Source organism: Neofelis nebulosa, chromosome 15 (genome assembly GCF_028018385.1).
Source record: "Neofelis nebulosa isolate mNeoNeb1 chromosome 15, mNeoNeb1.pri, whole genome shotgun sequence".
Lineage (NCBI taxonomy): Eukaryota > Metazoa > Chordata > Mammalia > Carnivora > Felidae > Neofelis > Neofelis nebulosa.
The window spans coordinates 21,089,004-21,108,128 of NC_080796.1; the positions used below are offsets into that span (position 1 = coordinate 21,089,004).

General features: G+C 38.3%; 1 protein-coding gene across 9 annotated transcripts in view; it reads left to right on the forward strand.

The window, feature by feature from the left end:
• Nucleotides 1-19,125, forward strand: part of DNM3 (dynamin 3) — a 575,498-nt gene that overhangs the window by 469,564 nt on the left and 86,809 nt on the right. The window lies entirely within an intron of this gene.

Here is a 19,125-nt window from a genome sequence, read left to right on the forward strand (position 1 = left end):
GATGGTATGAGGAAAGAGGTCGACACCGAGAGCAAAGATTATGAAGATTTAATAATAAGGACTCTTCTGCAGAAAGGGTACAACAGTCTGATGAAACCCAGTGCAGCTGAAGTTGCTGACCAAAAATCAAAGCTCTCATGTTAATGTGCAGTTATAAAAACCCCAAACTGGAGTCTTAAATAGCAGGATGGCTGGCTTTGCTGGTGAAACTGAACTAGATCAGTACTCTGGCTTTGAAGGTGCCTTAAAATGGATGGAGGAGGGTGGGGTTCACATTTGACTTGGCTTCTGCACCCTGATGTATTCCAGCTGGACGGAAGTGGGAGGGTGTGGGGGATGGAGGAGGAGACTGAGTGTGCATGATAGATTTGTGAGACCAGGCAACACACACCAATGGTGAAAATTATCTTAATGTTGTTATTGTAATTAGATAAACGAGCAATTGAGTCATTCATAAGGTTGCTGGCTTGTTTAAATTTAAATTCAGTTCTTCCAAAGGATTAGAACTCCTTCTCACTTATATTAGTTATATGATAGTAACACAGTTAGGGAAGATGGTCTTAAGTTTAGCCGGGTGATTTGTTTTTCATTTTTTCTGTGGAGAATTATTAGTGTTTTATCCTACCAGGTGGCCCACTTAATAAAATGGGCCTCATTGAATACAATAAGAATTGAAAAGATCTGTTCTATAAGGGGCTGCCTGCATATCTAAAGCAGCTGGAATTCATCAAAATTGCTATTCATAAGCCATACATATAGAATGTAAAACAAATGTGGGAAATCTTGCAGCTTAATTTGATGGAATGTGCTGTTATGGAATACGTTGAAGTAAATGGTTGGTACTGAAAATGTGTCACTTTATAAATTTATATCTGGATATAACTACTTATGGCCCAAGTAATAATATTTAATAAAGTTAAAAATAATACAAGAAAAGTACAAGATAGACATTTGTGAAGAAGCAAGGTGGTGAACTCAGCTCACTAATAGGTCACTTTTTAAATATAGCAGGTAGCTTACGAAATTAATTAGAGACTTCTTACACAAAGTTAAGGATAATATTCTACCTAATACTACCACTACTAGAAAAAAACCTTTGGACAAAATATAAAACCCCCCAGTTTAGTGTTTATACCACATAATGTATTTCAGCTCTTGAATAATAACCATGTCTGGTCTGGTCTGTTCACTTACATTGAGTCTCTATCTAGAATTTCATATGCTGCATTTCTTGTTTGTTTGTTAAGTACCACGAGCTAATTGTGAGTGCACGAATACCCAGCCTGTGCATGCTGAAGGTCAGGGAACCAGCTGCTGACATTTGGGGGGAGGTGCTAACCCTTAGACCACTGGAAAAGCATTTATGATTTGCCTCTTTCACTAGTGACTCACTGATGACTTAAAGGCATTTGTAAAATTCCCCAAAGAAAACACTTCTCCATAGCAGGAGTTCTCCGTTTATTGTGTCTTGCTTGGTCAAGTTCTTCTGGGCAGTGTTCAGTTTAATTGAGTTTACTGATTTTCAAATAATTATAATGCAGTGAGCACTAAAACCCCCAAATTGTAAGGCTGCTGCTCACAAGGGAGCTTCTGGGAGGAAGCCGCCTTCATCCTAGAGGGTCTTCAGGCACCTGGAGCCACCACCTGCATCATGAAAACCTGGTCTAATGCTGAGGGAGTATCTTCAGGTGCCAGAGTGTCAGTTGAAGAGCATTAGAGATGCAAGCCCTGACTGTTTTGATTTTTAATTGAAGAGTGGCTACATTGGAGGTGCTGGTATTTATTGCCCTTAGGCCTTAATTTTTCATTGTTTATGTTAGGAATAAGTGATAGTTTGTGAAAAAATGTAATGCTAATACTTTTAAAATATGATCATTATACTGACCATGTACTCTGGCACGAAAGAGCCTCCTCGAATCACAAACAGCACATCTGCATGCTATTTTCCTTTAGCTTAGAGTTTCAGTATAAATGGAAAACACTGGAATACAAGCTGTGCTGTCTCCAGAGTATAGGTCTGGAGTCTTCAAAAGGAGAATATGAGATTCTTTTTTCCCTCTAATTCTGGAATGCTTATTCTGAATTGTCCCCAAGGCAACATACCTAACTTGTTGCCTGCCATATACGTGAGCCAGCTGCAAAAGGTGACTCATTTTAGACTCACAATGGCTAGTTGTTTATTTATGGAATGGCATTTTATTATTTATCATATTAACCAGACTCTAAAGAGAATGAAGTCTGCTAAATTAATGTTTCTTTAGATGAACAGGATGAATGGATTCATCCTCCCACGTACATTAGATGTAATGCACACACATCCACACACACATCCACACATGTATATTCTGAGGTGTATGGAACAACTTTACTATTCATTTTCTCAATAACAACTAGACTGATCTGCTTTAGCCACGTTTAGATTATGCTTAGAATTTGGGAGCTAAACCTGTAAACTCCAGGGAAACAAACTTTTATAATAGATGCACATTTAGATTTATATCATGATGGAATGAAACACCAAGGTTCACATTTCTCTTTGAACAGTTATATGTATTTTGTTATTTTTCCTTAAAAAGCAAAGCAAATTTTCCTTTCGTGAGGAGATCACAGTTGCTAAAAAAAATTTCCTTCCAGGCCCATTACTTATTTTTCCTTTCGAAAATGTTTTCCTGTTGGCATAGTGATACTCTACATTGGTTAGGGTAGAGTCTGTCTCCTCCTTAGAGGGGTTTCCCTGAACCATGGATTCCAAGCCCATGTCTTCATGAGGGAGACAAGAGTCTAGGATTTCCTGAGTCAGTTTTGGGAATGTGAAGAAATACATACATTAACGGGGGTCGTTTTTTGTTCTTTTTCTTAATTTGTTGTACACAAATGTAAGTCAGAATGTCATTTGGAGAACAGAGGCCTTCAGGTAAAAAGTAATCTCCATGGTTTGTCCTAGAGAGTAGACATTTAATTTCCTTCTTTAATTTGATGCGCTGTCTTGGCAGGCATTTCAAGGAATTTAAGAGACTTAAATTTTATTTCTGTATTAAAGACTTTGTTAAATATCTATGATATTAGGCAAATTGAAGGTAGAGAAATAATAAAGAATAAAATTGTATAACAAAAGCTTTCAAGTTTTTTAATGATGTTGGTACAGAAGCATAAATGAAAACTAATCAAAAGAATCCTAAGTTCAGCAATGAATGCTTCAAAAAATTTTATGTGGAGAAACTGTATTTAATCTCTTCTCTTATGAATATTTTATTACCTTTGAAAGAGAAATTTACTCCCATTTTACTTCAGTCTTCTTAAAGTAAAGGATTCTTAAATTTCTCCGAGCATAAGTATTAAGTTGACTGCCTTAACTAGAGAGAAGGAGTATTTGAAAAGGAGAAATAGAACCAAACATGCTAAAACAATTTTTTAAAAACTAAGTCTTTATTAACTCCTGGTTAGGTTAAATGCAATAATGTTGTACACATTGGAGGGCTTTGCTATATAAGAAGAGAAGAAAGAAAAATCAGATTTAAACTCTTGTTTTACATTTAAGTACTTTGTCTAGTGATTTCCTAAACATTCAGAAGACAAGTAGACAATGTCTAGACATTGTTGGTCTCCATTAATGGGAAAAGTAGTTACTACCTGGAGTATTTCTTTTGGTGATCCACTGGATTTTAGCAGTCATTTACAAAGATAGAATGTGCCAGATCAAATGTCACCAAAATATATCACACTGAAGAACATAGATATTAAATCCATGATAATTTGTCTCGTCTCCTGTGCCAACCTTCAACTCCTAATAGGTCATATGTGAGAGACCGTAGATAGGCACTGAAAACCCATTACCAAACCTGTAAAGAAGCAAACAGTACAGTATCATAATGTACATTTCCTTTCTAATATTTAAAATGCATAAGTGCAAATCAGAACACTCTAAGTGTAGATATAGTCAGCTCAATTAGGGCTATTTATTTTTTTTGAAAAATGTATATGCTTTCCTTGATTTTCTTAGAGAAGCTGGTTAGCGAATGTATTTCCCTAGGATTTAAGGAGAGCCCATCAAATTTGCTTACTTTATGCATAACCCAGTTAAGAATATTATTAAAATGAAAAGAACAAATGAAAACTCACTAGCCTCAAAGTGTTAATTTCAGTTCCATATGCATCTAAAAATGAGTTGTCTGTTTCAACCTTCGCAACACAAATAAACTTTTGGTTCTTTTTTGACAAAACTGTCTTAAAAGAGCATTGTTTAATGCTTAGTTTTTGAACTCTATGACTTTAATCTTAATCCATTGGATAAAAGGGCAGTTCAGTTGGAGGCAGAAGACTTTGAAAGTGAGTTGGAATCTATGTTATGTTCCCAAATTTATTAATTTTGCCAAATAGACTCACAGAAAAGCAAGAATTGTTCCGTTGCTCAGAAAGCTCACAGATAGAACAGGGACTTCTGAAGTGTTCTTGGGGCTTATTTATATATTTTATTTCCTCTGTTGTGTCCAAAATAAGTGATTTCACTCTAGTTAATGAGGAATGAGAATAATTTTGTCTTCACAGCTTTGACATATTTTCTCTCACAGTATTTTATTTTTTTTAATTTAATTCCAGTGTAGTTAATATACAGTGTTATATTCATTTCAGGTGTACAATATAGAGATCCAATATAGTGATTCAGCAGTTCCATATATTACTCAGTGCTCATCAATTTAAGTGTATACTTAATCCCCTTTACCTATTTCACCCATCCCTCTACCTGCCTCCCCTCTACTAACTATTTGTTCTCTTATAGTTAGGAGTTTGTTTCTTGGTTTCATTTTGTTTGCTGTTTTGTTTCTCATTCTTTTTATGGCTGAATTCCGATGTGTGATATTTATATATATATCTCACATCTATATCCATTTATCTATCAGTGAGTACTTGGGCTGCCTCCATAGTTTGGCTATTGTAAATAATGCTGCAATAAACATAGGGGTGCATATATCCCTTCAAATTAGTGTTTTCATGTTCTTTGAGTAAATACCCAATAATGCGATTACTGGATTGTAGGCTAATTCTGTCTTTAATTTTTCGAGAAACCTTCATACTGTCTGGCACAGTGACTACACCAGTTTGCATTCCCACCAACAGTCCACAAGAATTCCTTGTTCTCCACATCCTCGTAAACACTTGTTGTTTCTTGAGTTTTTGAGTTTAGCCATTCTGACAGGCATGAGATGATATCTCATCATGGTTTTGATTTACATTTCCCTGATGATGAATGATGTTGAACATCATTTCATGTGTCTGTTGGCCATCTGTATGTCTTCTTCCATTCAGTAGGTTGTTTTTTACTTTGGTTGGTTTTTTCTTTGATGAACAGAAACTTTTTATTTTGATGTAGTCTTAAGAGTTTATTTTTGCTTTTGTTTCCCTTGTTCAGGAGACGTATCTAGAAAGATATTGCTATGGCCAAGGTCAGAGAAACTACTGCCTGTCCTCTCTTCTAGGATTTTTATGGTTTCAGGTCTTACATTTAGGTCCTTTATCCATTCTGAATTTATTTTTATGTACAGTGTAGGAAAGTGGTCCAGTTTCATTATTTTGCATGTAGCTATCCAGGTTTCTCAATACCATTTGTTGAAGAGACAGTCTTTTTCCCCCACTGCATATTCTCGCACATTATTTTTTTTTATTTTTTTAATATATGAAATTTACTGTCAAATTGATTTCCATACAACACCCAGTGCTCATCCCAAAAGGTGCCCTCCTCAATACCCACCACCCACCCTACCCTCCCTCCCACCCCCCATCAACCCTCAGTTTGTTCTCAGTTTTTAACTGTCTCTTATGCTTTGGCTCTCTCCCACTCTAACCTCTTTTTTTTTTTCCTTCCCCTCCCCCATGGGTTTCTGTTACGTTTCTCAGGATCCACATAAGAGTGAAACCATATGGTATCTGTCTTTCTCTGTATGGCTTATTTCACTTAGCATCACACTCTCCAGTTCCATCCACGTTGCTACAAAAGGCCATATTTCATTTTTTCTCATTGCCACGTAGTATTCCATTGTGTATATAAACCACAATTTCTTTATCCATTCATCAGTTGATGGACATTTAGGCTCTTTCCACAATTTGGCTATTGTTGAGAGTGCTGCTATAAACACTGGGGTACAAGTGCCCCTATGCATCAGTACTCCTGTATCCCTTGGATAAATTCCTAGCAGTGCTATTGCTGGGTCATAGGGTAGGTCTATTTTTAATTTTCTGAGGAACCTCCACACTGCTTTCCAGAGTGGCTGCACCAATTTGCATTCCCACCAACAATGCAAGAGGGTTCCCGTTTCTCTACATCCTCTCCAGCATCTATAGTCTCCTGATTTGTTCATTTTGGCCACTCTGACTGGCGTGAGGTGATATCTGAGTGTGGTTTTGATTTGTATTTCCCTGATGAGGAGTGAGGTTAAGCATCTTTTCATGTGCCTGTTGGCCATCCAGATGTCTTCTTTAGAGAAGTGTCTATTCATGTTTTCTGCCCATTTCTTCACTGGGTTATTTGTTTTTCGGGTGTGGAGTTTGGTGAGCTCTTTATAGATTTTGGATACTAGCCCTTTGTCCGATATGTCATTTGCAAATATCTTTTCCCATTCCGTTGGTTGCCTTTTAGTTTTGTTGGTTGTTTCCTTTGCTGTGCAGAAGCTTTTTATCTTCATAAGGTCCCAGTAGTTCACTTTTGCTTTTAATTCCCTTGCCTTTGGGGATGTGCCGAGTAAGAGATTGCTACGGCTGAGGTCAGAGAGGTCTTTTCCTGCTTTCTCCTCTAAGGTTTTGATGGTTTCCTGTCTCACATTCAGGTCCTTTATCCATTTTGAGTTTATTTTTGTGAATGGTGTGAGAAAGTGGTCTAGTTTCAACCTTCTGCATGTTGCTGTCCAGTTCTCCCAGTACCATTTGTTAAAGAGACTGTCTTTTTTCCATTGGATGTTCTTTCCTGCTTTGTCAAAGATGAGTTGGCCATACGTTTGTGGGTCTAGTTCTGGGGTTTCTATTCTATTCCATTGGTCTATGTGTCTGTTTTTATGCCAATACCATGCTGTCTTGATGATTACAGCTTTGTAGTAGAGGCTAAAGTCTGGGATTGTGATGCCTCCTGCTTTGGTCTTCTTCAAAATTACTTTGGCTATTCGGGGCCTTTTGTGGTTCCATATGAACTTTAGGATTGCTTGTTCTAGTTTCGAGAAGAATGCTGGTGCAATTTTGATTGGGATTGCATTGTATGTGTAGATAGCTTTGGGTAGGATTGACATTTTGACAATATTTATTCTTCCAATCCATGAGCAGGGAATGTCTTTCCATTTCTTTATATTTTCTTCAATTACCTTCATAAGCTTTCTATAGTTTTCAGCATACAGATCTTTTACATCTTTGGTTAGATTTATTCCTAGGTATTTTATGCTTCTTGGTGCAATTGTGAATGGGATCAGTTTCTTAATTTGTCTTTCTGTTGCTTCATTGTTAGTGTATAAGAATGCAACTGATTTCTGTACATTGATTTTGTATCCTGCAACTTTGCTGAATTCATGTATCAGTTCTAGCAGACTTTTGGTGGAGTCTATCGGATTTTCCATGTATAATATCATGTCATCTGCAAAAAGCGAAAGCTTGACTTCATCTTTGCCAATTTTGATGCCTTTGATTTCCTTTTGTTGTCTGATTGCTGATGCTAGAACTTCCAGCACTATGTTAAACAACAGCGGTGAGAGTGGGCATCCCTGTCGTGTTCCTGATCTCAGGGAAAAAGCTCTCAGTTTTTCCCCGTTGAGGATGATGTTAGCTGTGGGCTTTTCATAAATAGCTTTTATGATGTGTAAGTATGTTCCTTCTATCCCGACTTTCTCAAGGGTTTTTATTAAGAAAGGTGCTGGATTTTGTCAAAGGCCTTTTCTGCATCGATTGACAGGATCATATGGTTCTTCTCTTTTTTTTTTATTAATGTGATGTATCACATTGATTGATTTGCGAATGTTGAACCAGCCCTGCATCCCAGGAATGAATCCCACTTGATCATGGTGAATAATTCTTTTTATATGCTGTTGAATTCGATTTGCTAGTATCTTGTTGAGAATTTTTGCATCCATAGTCATCAGGGATATTGGCCTGTAGTTCTCTTTTTTTACTGGGTCTCTGTCTGGTTTAGGAATCAAAGTAATACTGGCTTCATAGAATGAGTCTGGAAGTTTTCCTTCCCTTTCTATTTCTTGGAATAGCTTGAGAAGGATAGGTATTATCTCTGCTTTAAACGTCTGGTAGAACTCCCCTGGGAAGCCATCTGGTCCTGAACTCTTAATTTGTTGGGAGATTTTTGATAACCGATTCAATTTCTTCGCTGGTTATGGGTCTGTTCAAGCTTTCTATTTCCTCCTGATTGAGTTTTGGAAGAGTGTGGGTGTTTAGGAATTTGTCCATTTCTTCCAGGTTGTCCAATCTGTTGGCATATAATTTTTCATAGTATTCCCTGATAATTGCTTGTATCTCTGAGGGATTGGTTGTAATAATTCCATTTTCATTCATGATTTTATGTATTTGGGTCATCTCCCTTTTCTTTTTGAGAAGCCTGGCTAGAGGTTTGTCAATTTTGTTTATTTTTTCAAAAAACCAACTCTTGGTTTCATTGATCTGCTCTACAGTTTTTTTAGATTCTATATTGTTTATTTCTGCTCTGATCTTTATTATTTCTCTTCTTCTGCTGGGTTTAGGCTGCCTTTGCTGTTCTGCTTCTATTTCCTTTAGGTGTGCTGTTAGATTTTGTATTTGGGATTTTTCTTGTTTCTTGAGATAGGCCTGGATTGCGATGTATTTTCCTCTCAGGACTGCCTTTGCTGCATCCCAAAGCGTCTGGATTGTTGTATTTTCATTTTCATTTGTTTCCATATATTTTTTAATTTCTTCTCTAATTGCCTGGTTGACCCACTCATTCTTTAGTAGGGTGTTCTTTAACCTCCATGCTTTTGGAAGTTTTCCAGACTTTTTCCTGTGGTTGATTTCAAGCTTCATAGCATTGTGGTCTGAAAGTATGCATGGTATAATTTCAATTCTTGTAAACTTATGAAGGGCCGTTTTGTGACCCAGTATATGATCTATCTTGGAGAATGTTCCATGTACACTCGAGAAGAAAGTATATTCTGTTGCTTTGGGATGCAGAGTTCTAAATATATCTGTCAAGTCCATCTGATCCAATGTATCATTCAGGGCCCTTGTTTCTTTATTGACCATGTGTCTAGATGATCTATCCATTTCTGTAAGTGGGGTGTTAAAGTCCCCTGCAATTACCACATCATCAATAAGGTGGCTTATGTTTATGAGTAATTGTTTTATATATTTGGGGGTTCCGGTATTCGGCGCATAGACATTTATAATTGTTAGCTCTTCCTGATGGATAGACCCTGTAATTATTATATAATGCCCTTCTTCATCTCGTGTTACAACCTTAAATTTAAAGTCTAGTTTGTCTGATAGAAGTATGGCTACTCCAGCTTTCTTTTGGCTTCCAGTAGCATGATAAATAGTTCTCCATCCCCTCACTCTCAATCTAAAGGTGTCCTCAGATCTAAAATGAGTCTCTTGTAGACAGCAAATAGATGGGTCTTGTTTTTTTATCCATTCTGATACCCTATGTCTTTTGGTTGGCGCATTTAATCCATTTACATTCAGTGTTATTATGGAAAGATACGGGTTTAGAGTCATTGTGATGTCTGTATGTTTTATGCTTGTAGTGATGTCTCTGGTACTTGTCTCACAGGATCCCCCTTAGGATCTCTTGTAGGGCTGGTTTCGTGGTGACAAATTCCTTCCGTTTTTGTTTGTTTGGGAAGACCTTTATCTCTCCTTCTATTCTAAATGACAGACTTGCTGGATAAAGGATTCTCGGCTGCATATTTTTTCTGTTTAGCACACTGGAGATCTCGTGCCAATCCTTTCTGGTCTGCCAAGTTTCAAAAGAGAGATCAGTCACGAGTCTTATAGGTCTCCCTTTATATGTGAGGGCACGTTTATCCCTTGCTGCTTTCAGAATTTTCTCTTTATCCTTGTATTTTGCCAGTTTCACTATGATATGTCGTGCAGAAGATCGATTCAAGTTACGTCTGAAGGGAGTTCTCTGTGCCTCTTGGATTTCAATGCCTTTTTCCTTCCCCAGTTCAGGGAAGTTCTCAGCTATTATTTCTTCAAGTACCCCTTCAGCACCTTTCCCTCTCTCTTCCTCCTCTGGGATACCAATTATGCGTATATTATTTCTTTTTATGTATCACTTAGTTCTCTAATTTTCCCCTCATACTCCTGGATTTTTTTTATCTCTCTTTTTCTCAGCTTCCTCTTTTTCCATAACTTCATCTTCTAGTTCACCTATTCTCTCCTCTGCCTCTTCAATCCGAGCCGTCGTCGTTTCCATTTTGTTTTGCATTTTGTTTAAAGCGTTTTTCAGGTCCTCGTGACTGTTCCTTAGTCCCTTGATCTCTGTAGCAAGAGATTCTCTGCTGTCCTGTATACTGTTTTCAAGCCCAGCGATTAATTTTATGACTATTATTCTAAATTCACTTTCTGTTATATTATTTAAATCCTTTTTGATCAGTTCATTAGCTGTTGTTATTTCCTGGAGATTCTTCTGAGGGGAATTCTTCCGTTTGGTCATTTTGGATAGTCCCTGGAGTGGTGAGGACCCGCAGGGCACTTCCTCCGTGCTGTGGTGTATAACTGGAGTTGGTGGGCGGGGCCACAGTCCGACCTGATGTCTGCCCCCAGCCCACCGCTGGGGCCACAGTCAGACTGGTGTGTGCCTTCTCTTCCCCTCTCCTAGGGGCGGGATTCACTGTGGGGTGGCGTGGCCCGTCTGGGCTACTTGCACACTGCCAGGCTTGTGGTGCTGGGGATCTGGCGTATTAGCTGGGGTGGGTAGGCAAGGTGCACGGGGGCAGGAGGGGCAGGCTTAGCTCACTTCTCCTTAGGTGATCCACTTCAGGAGGGGCCCTGTGGCAGCGGGAGGGAGTCAGATCCGCTGCCGGAGGTTTGGCTCCGCAGAAGCACAGAGTTGGGTGTTTGCGTGGAGCGAGCAAGTTCCCTGGCAGGAACTGGTTCTCTTTGGGATTTTGGCTGGGGGATGGGCGGGGGAGATGGCGCTGGCGAGCGCCTTTGTTCCCCGCCAAGCTGAGCTCTGCCGTCTGGGGGCTCAGCAGCTCTCCCTCCCTCTGTCCTCCAGCCTTCCCGCTTTCTGAGCAGAGCTGTTAACTTATGACCTCCCAGACGCTAAGTCGAGCTTGCTGTCAGAACACACTCCGTCCGGCCCCTCCGCTTTTGCCAGCCAGACTCGGGGGCTCCGCTTGGCTGGCGAGCCGCCCCTCCGCCCCGGCTCCCTCCCGCCAGTCCGTGGAGCGCGCACCGCCTCCCCGCCCTTCCTACCCTCTTCCGTGGGCCTCTCGTCGGCGCTTGGCTCCGGAGACTCCGTTCTGCTAATCCTCCGGCGGTTTTCTGGGTTATTTAGGCAGGCGTAGGTGGAATCTAAGTGATTAGCAGGACGCGCGGTGAGCCCAGCGTCCTCCTACGCCGCCATCTTCCCTCCTGTCTCTCTGGCACATTATGGAAGGTTAATTGAAGAGTATTGAAGAGTATTGAAGATTAATTGACCATATAGTTGTGGGTTTATTTCTGGGCTTTCTGTTCTGCTGTATTGATCTATGTGTCTATTTTTGTGCCAGTACCATACTGTTTGGATTACTGCAGCTATAATTTTGTAATATAACTTGAAGTCTCATGTAATACATCCAGTTTTGTTTTTCTTTTTCAATATTGCTTTGACTATTCCATGTCTTTTGTGGTTCCATACGAATTTTAGGATTGTTTGGTCTAGTTCTGTAAAAAATGCTGTTGGTATTTTGATAAGGGTTGCATTAGATGTGTAGATTGCTTTGGGTAGTATAGACATTGTAACCATATTTGTTCATCCAATTTATGATCATGGAATACCTTTTAATTTTTTGTGTCATCTTCCATTTCTTTTATCAGTGTTTTATAGTTTTCAGAGTACAGGTCTTTCACCCTTTAGTTAAGTTTATTCCTAGGTATTTTATTATTTTTGGTGCAACTATATGTGGAATTTTTTTCTTAATTTCTCTTTCTGAAGCCTCATTATTAGTGTATAGAAATGGAGAAGATATTTATACATTGACTTTGTATCCTGCAACTTTACTGAATTCATTTGTCCATTCTACTAGTTTTTTGGCGGAGCCTTTAAGTTTTCTCTCTATAGTGTCATGTCATCTGCAAATAGTGGAGGTTTTATTTCTTCCTTACCAATTTGGATGTTTTTTATTTCTTTTTGTTGTCTGAATGCTGTAAGTAGGAGGTATAGTACTATGTTGGATGAAAGTGGAAAGAGTGGGCATCCTTGTCTTTTTCCTGACATTAGGGGAAAAGTTCTCATTTTTTCATCATTGAATATGATGTTAGCTGTGGCTTTTCATATATGGCCTTTAGTATGTTGAGATATGTTCCTTCTAAACCTACTTTCTTGAGAGTTTTTATCAAGTATAGATATTGTACTTTGTCAAATGCTTTATCTGCATCTATTGAAATGATCATATGGTTTTTATCCTTTCTCTTAGTGATGTAATGTATCGCATTGATTGATTTATGAATATTGAATTACCCTTGCATCCCAGGAATAAATCCCACTTGATCCTGATGAATGCTTGTTTTAATGTATTGTTGGATTTGGTTTGCCAATATTTTCTTGAGGATTTTTGCATCTATATTCATTAGGGATATTGGCCTGTAGTTTACTTTTTATGTGGTACCTTTATCTGGTTTTGTTATCAGGGTAAGTCTGGCCTCATAGAATAAATTTGGAAGTTTTTCTTCCTCTTCTATTTTTGGAAAAGTTTGAGAAGAGTAAGTATTAACTCCTCTTTGTGTGTTTGGTATAATTCATCTGTGAAGCCATCTGGTCCTGGACTTTCATGTGTTGGCAGTTTTTTCATTACTGATTCAATTTCACTGCTGGTAAGTGGTCTGTTCAAATTTTCTACTTCTTCCTGCTTCAGTTTTGGTAGGTTATGTTTCAAGAAATTTATCCATTTCTTCTAGTTGGCCAATTTGTTGGCATATAATTTTTCTAAATTTTTTTTTTTTCAACGTTTTTTATTTATTTTTGGGACAGAGAGAGACAGAGCATGAACGGGGGAGGGGCAGAGAGAGAGGGAGACACAGAATCGGAAACAGGCTCCAGGCTCCGAGCCATCGGCCCAGAGCCTGACGCGGGGCTCGAACTCACGGACCGCGAGATCGTGACCTGGCTGAAGTCGGACGCTTAACCGACTGCGCCACCCAGGCGCCCCTAATTTTTCATAATATTATCTTACAATCCTTTCTGTGGTGTTGGTTGTTATTTCTCTTCTTTCATTTGTAATTTTATTTATTTAAGTCCTTTCTCTCCTTCTCCCTCCTCCCCCCCCCCCCCACTTTTATTTTGATGAGACTGGCTAGTAGTTTGTCAGTTTTGTTAGTCTTTGCAAAGATCCAGCTCCTGGTTTCATCAGTGTGTTCTATTGTTTCTTTTACTTTCTGTATCATTTATTTCTACTCTAATCTTTATTATTTCTTTCATTCTGCTGATGTGGGGTTTTGTTTGTTCTTCTTTTTCTAGCTCCTTTACATGTAAGATTAGGTTGTATATTTCAGATTATTCTATTTCTTGAGGTAGACCTGTATTGCTATAAACTTCCCTCTTAAAACTGCTGTTGGTGCATCCCAGAAATTTTGTAGCATTGTGTTTTCATTTTCATTTTTCTCCATGTAATTAAAAAAAATTTAAAGTGATCTCTACACCCAATGTGGGTGGAGCTCAAACTTATGACCCCAAGATGAAGGGTCAGATGTTCTACTGACTGAGCCAACTAGGCACCCCTCCATGTAATTTTTTATTTCTTCTCTGATTTCTTGGTTGACCCATTCATTGTTCACTAACATGTTTAACCTCCATGTATTTGGGCTCTTTCCAGACTTTCTTGATTTCTAGTTTCATAGCGTGGTCAGAAAAGATGAATGGTATGAGGTCATTCTTTTTAAATTTGTTGAGACTTGTTTTGTGGCCCAATATGTGATCTCTTCTGGAGAATGTTACTTGAAATGAAAGTGTATTCTGCTCTTTTAGAATGAAATGTTGTGGATTTATCTGGGTTTTTTTTTTTATGTTTATTTATTTTTGAGAGAGAGAGAGAGAGACAGAATGTGAGTGGGGGAGGGGCAGAGAGAGAAAGAGACACAGAATCTAAAGCAGGCTTCAGACTCTGAGCTGTCAGCACAGCTCAAACCCACGAACTGTGAGATCATGACCTGAGCCAAAGTCAGATGCTTAACCAGCTGAGCCACCCAGGCGGCAGTGAATGTATCTGTTAAATCCATTCGGTCTAATGTGTCATCCAAAGTTACTATTTCCTTGTTGATACTCTGTTTGGATGATCTGTCCATTGATGTAAGTGGGGTGTTAAAGTCCCCTACTGTTATTGTATTACTATCAGTTAGTATCTTTATGCCTGTTGTTAACTGTTTTTTGTATTTGGGCACACCCATTTTGGCGCATATTTACAATTGTTACATCTTCTTATTGGATTCTCCCTTTTATTATTACATAGTGTCCTTTGTCTCTTGTTACAGTCTTTGTTTTAAAATCTATTTTGTCCGATGTAAGTATTGCTACCTGGCTTTCTTTTGATATCTATTTGCATAATAAGTGTTTCTTTATCCCCTCACTTTCAGTCTGCATGTGTCCTTAAGTCTGAAATGAGTCTCTTGTAGGCAGCATGTAGATGGGTGTTGTTTTTTTAATCCATTTTGTCACCCCATGTCTTTTGATTGGAGTATTCAGTCCATTTACATTCAAAGTAGTTACGTATATGTTTATTGCCATTTTGTTACTTGTTTTGTGAATGTTTTTGTGGTTCTCTGATCCTTCTCTTGCTCTCTTTCATGGTTTGTGGCTTTCTTTAATGATATACTTGGATTCTTTTCTCTCTTTACTTCGCATATCTACTACTGGTTTTTGATTTGTAGTTACAATTAGGTTTGTATATAACATCTTCTGCATATACCTGTCTATTAAGTTGATGGTCACTTAAGTTTGTGCCCATTCTTTACTCCTCTCCCCACCACATTTTTGGTATATGGTGTCATAATTTACATCCTTTTATTTTATGATTCCCTTGACTTATTTTTACAGATGTACTTATTTTTACTACTTTGGTACTTCCTACTTTTTTTTACCTTTACTTGTGGTCTTTCCTTTCCACTCAGAGTCCCCTTTAATAGTGCTTGTAGAGCTAGTTTAATGGTCATGAATGCCTTTTGTTTTTGTTTGTCGAGGAAACTGTCTCTCCTTCTATTCTGAATAATAGTTTTGCTAGTTAAAGTATTCTTGGTTGCAGATTTTTCCTTTTAGCACTTTGAAAAGTCTGCTGATAGCCTTATGGAGTTTCCCTTATATGTAACTGTCTTCTTTTCACCTACTTCTTTTAAAATTCTCTCTTTATTGCTACTTTTGGCCATTTTAATTACTATGTGCCTTGGTTGATTTGGGGTTGATTTTGTTGGTGGATCTCTGTGCCTCCTGTGTCTGGATATCAGTTTCCTTCCCCAGATTAGGGAGGTTTTCAGCTATTATTTCTTCTATTATTTCAGTTTCTATTATTTATATTATTATTAATTTCTTCAAATAAATTTTCTGTCCCTTTTTCTCTTCCTTCTTCTTCGGGGATCCCTATAATGGAAATGTTATAATGCTTGATGGAGTTGCTGAGTTCCCTAAGTCTCTTCTCATTGTGCATAATTTTTCCTCTCTCACCTGCTCAGCGTGATTACTTCCCATTACTCTGTCCTCCAGGTCACTAATTCATTCCTCTGCTTCTTCTCGTCTGCTATTTATTACATCTAGTGTATTTTTAATTTCATTTCTTTTGTTCTTCATCTGTTTCTTTTTTACATTTTCTGTCTCTTTGTTAAAGGTCTCACTGATGCCCTCCACTCTTTTCTTAAATCCAATAAATATCTGTATGATCATTACTTTAAATTCTCTATCAGGCATATTATTTTTGCTTTGGTCTCTTACTGTGGTTTTGTTCTTTCAGTTGGGTCATACTCTTCTGTCTCATTTTGTCTAACTCCTGTGTCCATTACTGTGTGTTAGGAGAGTCAGATACATTTTCTGCTCTTGAAAGTAATGGTCTTATGAAGGAGTCCTGTAGTGCCCCTCAGTGCAATGTCCCCCTATTCACCAGAACCTCATGCTTCAGAGGTGTCTCCTATGTGTGTTGCCTGTTCCCTACTGTTGTGTCCTAGCCACTTTTTCCTTCAGTCCAGTCATCTGCAGAGGCTTTCTTTGCCTGTGTGGTCAGTGTTTGGTCCCCAGGCCATGTGGGGCATGTAGTTTTAACAAGGTACACCCTGGCCTGTTTTCAAAATGAGACCTGTAGTTGCTGCTGCAGGGACTGGGGCTATGTGGGAAAGGCAAGCAATTTTAACAAGTTACACCCTTCCGTAGGGCCTACAGCCACCACAGCTGCTTCCAGGACCAAGGGCCCTGTAAAATACACTGCTCGGGTCTTGGTTTGGCAAGATTTGCACCAGTCTTTAGGGGGAGGGGACCGTGCAGTCCAAATTGAGACAAAGGTGACTGAGAAGAGCAGATCTGCCCAAAGTGCAGTGGGGCAGGGCTTGGTGTTAGCAAGTTAGATAGTGAGGTGGCTGAGTGTTTATGCTCAGGTGTTTGTGCTGGGGTTATGCTGGGTGGGGGAAGAAAATGGCACCTTTCAGTTCCCTTGTTCCTAGAGGGTTCTCCCTGCAATTCCTGCCTCTCTGGGACAAGCTCTGAGGTGAGTAAATAATTCTCTCTCCCATATGCACCAAGCATTTTTCAAACTGCTGCTTCCATGCTGTATCCCTACAAGCTATTTGTTGTCCTGTCTCTTTAAGGGTGGGGACTCAGACAGCTTCCTATCACCAGTCTGGGCTGTCCCAAAGCCAAGCACTCTGATTTTTAAAATTCCAGAATTTATGGCTCACTGGTTTTAAGAACTCATGAAATTCAGCCGCTCTAGTTTTCAAAGCCAAATTTCTTGGTGATTCATCTTCTCTGTGTGGGCTCCCTGGTGTGATAATCCATTTCTCTCCCTTTTCCACCATTGATTGAGGCTCCCTCCTGCCCACAGAAGGTCCCACTGCAGTCCATCTAGCTCCCTACCACATGTCCATCCTTACTACTCTCTTTGATAGGGCTTCAACTCTACCTTTAGTTGTTGAGTTTGTTCTGCCAGTCTTCAGGTCATTTTCTGGGTAATTTGCACCAATGTGAGTGTTACCTAGTTGTATATATGGGGTGAGGTGATCCTAGGGCCCTGTTACTGTGCCACCGTGCCCCCCCCAATAGTGTCTCTCACAGTGTTTTAAATATCTTCTCATATGAATGGAATTGATTTAACACTGCCCCAAAATAAAAGAAAGTTTTTATGCCTCTCTTTTGAAAACATGTTATGATCAAGTATGATTTTAGAAGTTCCAATGTGGTTAGTTTTATTTTGAAATTTAAGACCTTACAGAAGCATTTTTATCAAAAAGTACAAATTAATTTTTTATTTATCTTTATGTGATTATCATATTGGACAGTGAAATCATACCAGAATCATTGTAGTTCTAAGAGTTTAAAATTTTTCTCCCTATCCTTGGCAGATCAACTGGACAAAAACTAAAATTACAAAGAATATGATTACTGTAAGAAATAAGATTGATTCAAAAGATATGTGTGTGTGTATTTTTTAAATATATAAATATTTGCTATCTAATAAGTTACAGAAAACTATGTATACATAGCAAATTGTAAATAATTTTTTTAATGCTTATTTATTTTTGTGAGAGTAACACAGAGTGTGAGCAGGGGAGGGCACCTGAGCCAAAGTTGGATGCTTAACTGATTGAGCCACCCAGGCACCCCCGTAGCAAACTTTAAATGTAAAAGCTGATCTTTTTAGGAATAAGAAAATACACTCCAAAATGGATCCAAATGGAAATAAACACTTAATTAACAGACTATTTGGAATATAATAACAATGAAAACACTAAACAGGAAACATTATAAGGTATACCCAATGCTATACACAGAGAAAAATTAGTAACTTTAAATGGATTTATTATTTTTAATGGAAGTGAATTAATTTAAAAGTTTGGAAAGAGATTGGGCATCTAGATGGTACAGTTGGTTGAGTGTCAGACTCTTGATTTTTGCTCAGGTCATGATCCCAGGGTTGTGGGAACAAGCCGGCATAAAAAAAAATACTCTTTCTCCCTCTTCCTCTACCCCTCCCCCACTCTCTCTCCATTAAAAAAAAATTAGAAAGTGAGCAACACAAAATCTAAAGAAAGAAAGAATTAATGATTAAAGTAAAAATTAATGAACTTGAAAATAATGAAAGAATAATATGAAAGCTTAAGCTACCTACAAATTTAAACTTTGTGTGGAATAGAAGACAGTAAACAATTAAAAGTTAGTAAAATATTTCAGCATGTATGACATTGAAGGGATTAAATATCTTCAAAATAGAACTATTTCTATTTGATTCACTTAAAACACAACAAAAACCTAAGAAGAAAGAAAGCTGGCCAAATCAATAGACATTGATTTAATACCCAAAAAGAAAAAAAAAAAAAAAAAGGACTGCTATAAAGTCCAGTTTCACTAGCAACCAAGAATTGTAAATTCACATAGCCAGCCATACATCATTTTTGACCCTTTAGATTATGAGAAATGTGAAAGAATGGTCATGATATGTAGTGTTGAGGAAGCTGTCCTTGTGCACTACACGTGGCAGAGTGTATACACGGCCCTCCTGGAAGATGGCCAGTTTGGTGTTATGTATCAAATGCTTTGGTTATGCGCCAACCTTCTGGCCAAGCAAGTTTGCTCTTAAAAATGTATTTTTGTCAAATAATTCAATAATTGTACAAAGGTATCTGTTCATAATTCATTTCAAAACACTGTTCATAATTACGTATTTAAAAACAGCATCAATATCTGTCATAAATAATTGGTTTAGTAGAGTATGGTACATCAGTGAAATGCTTTGAAGC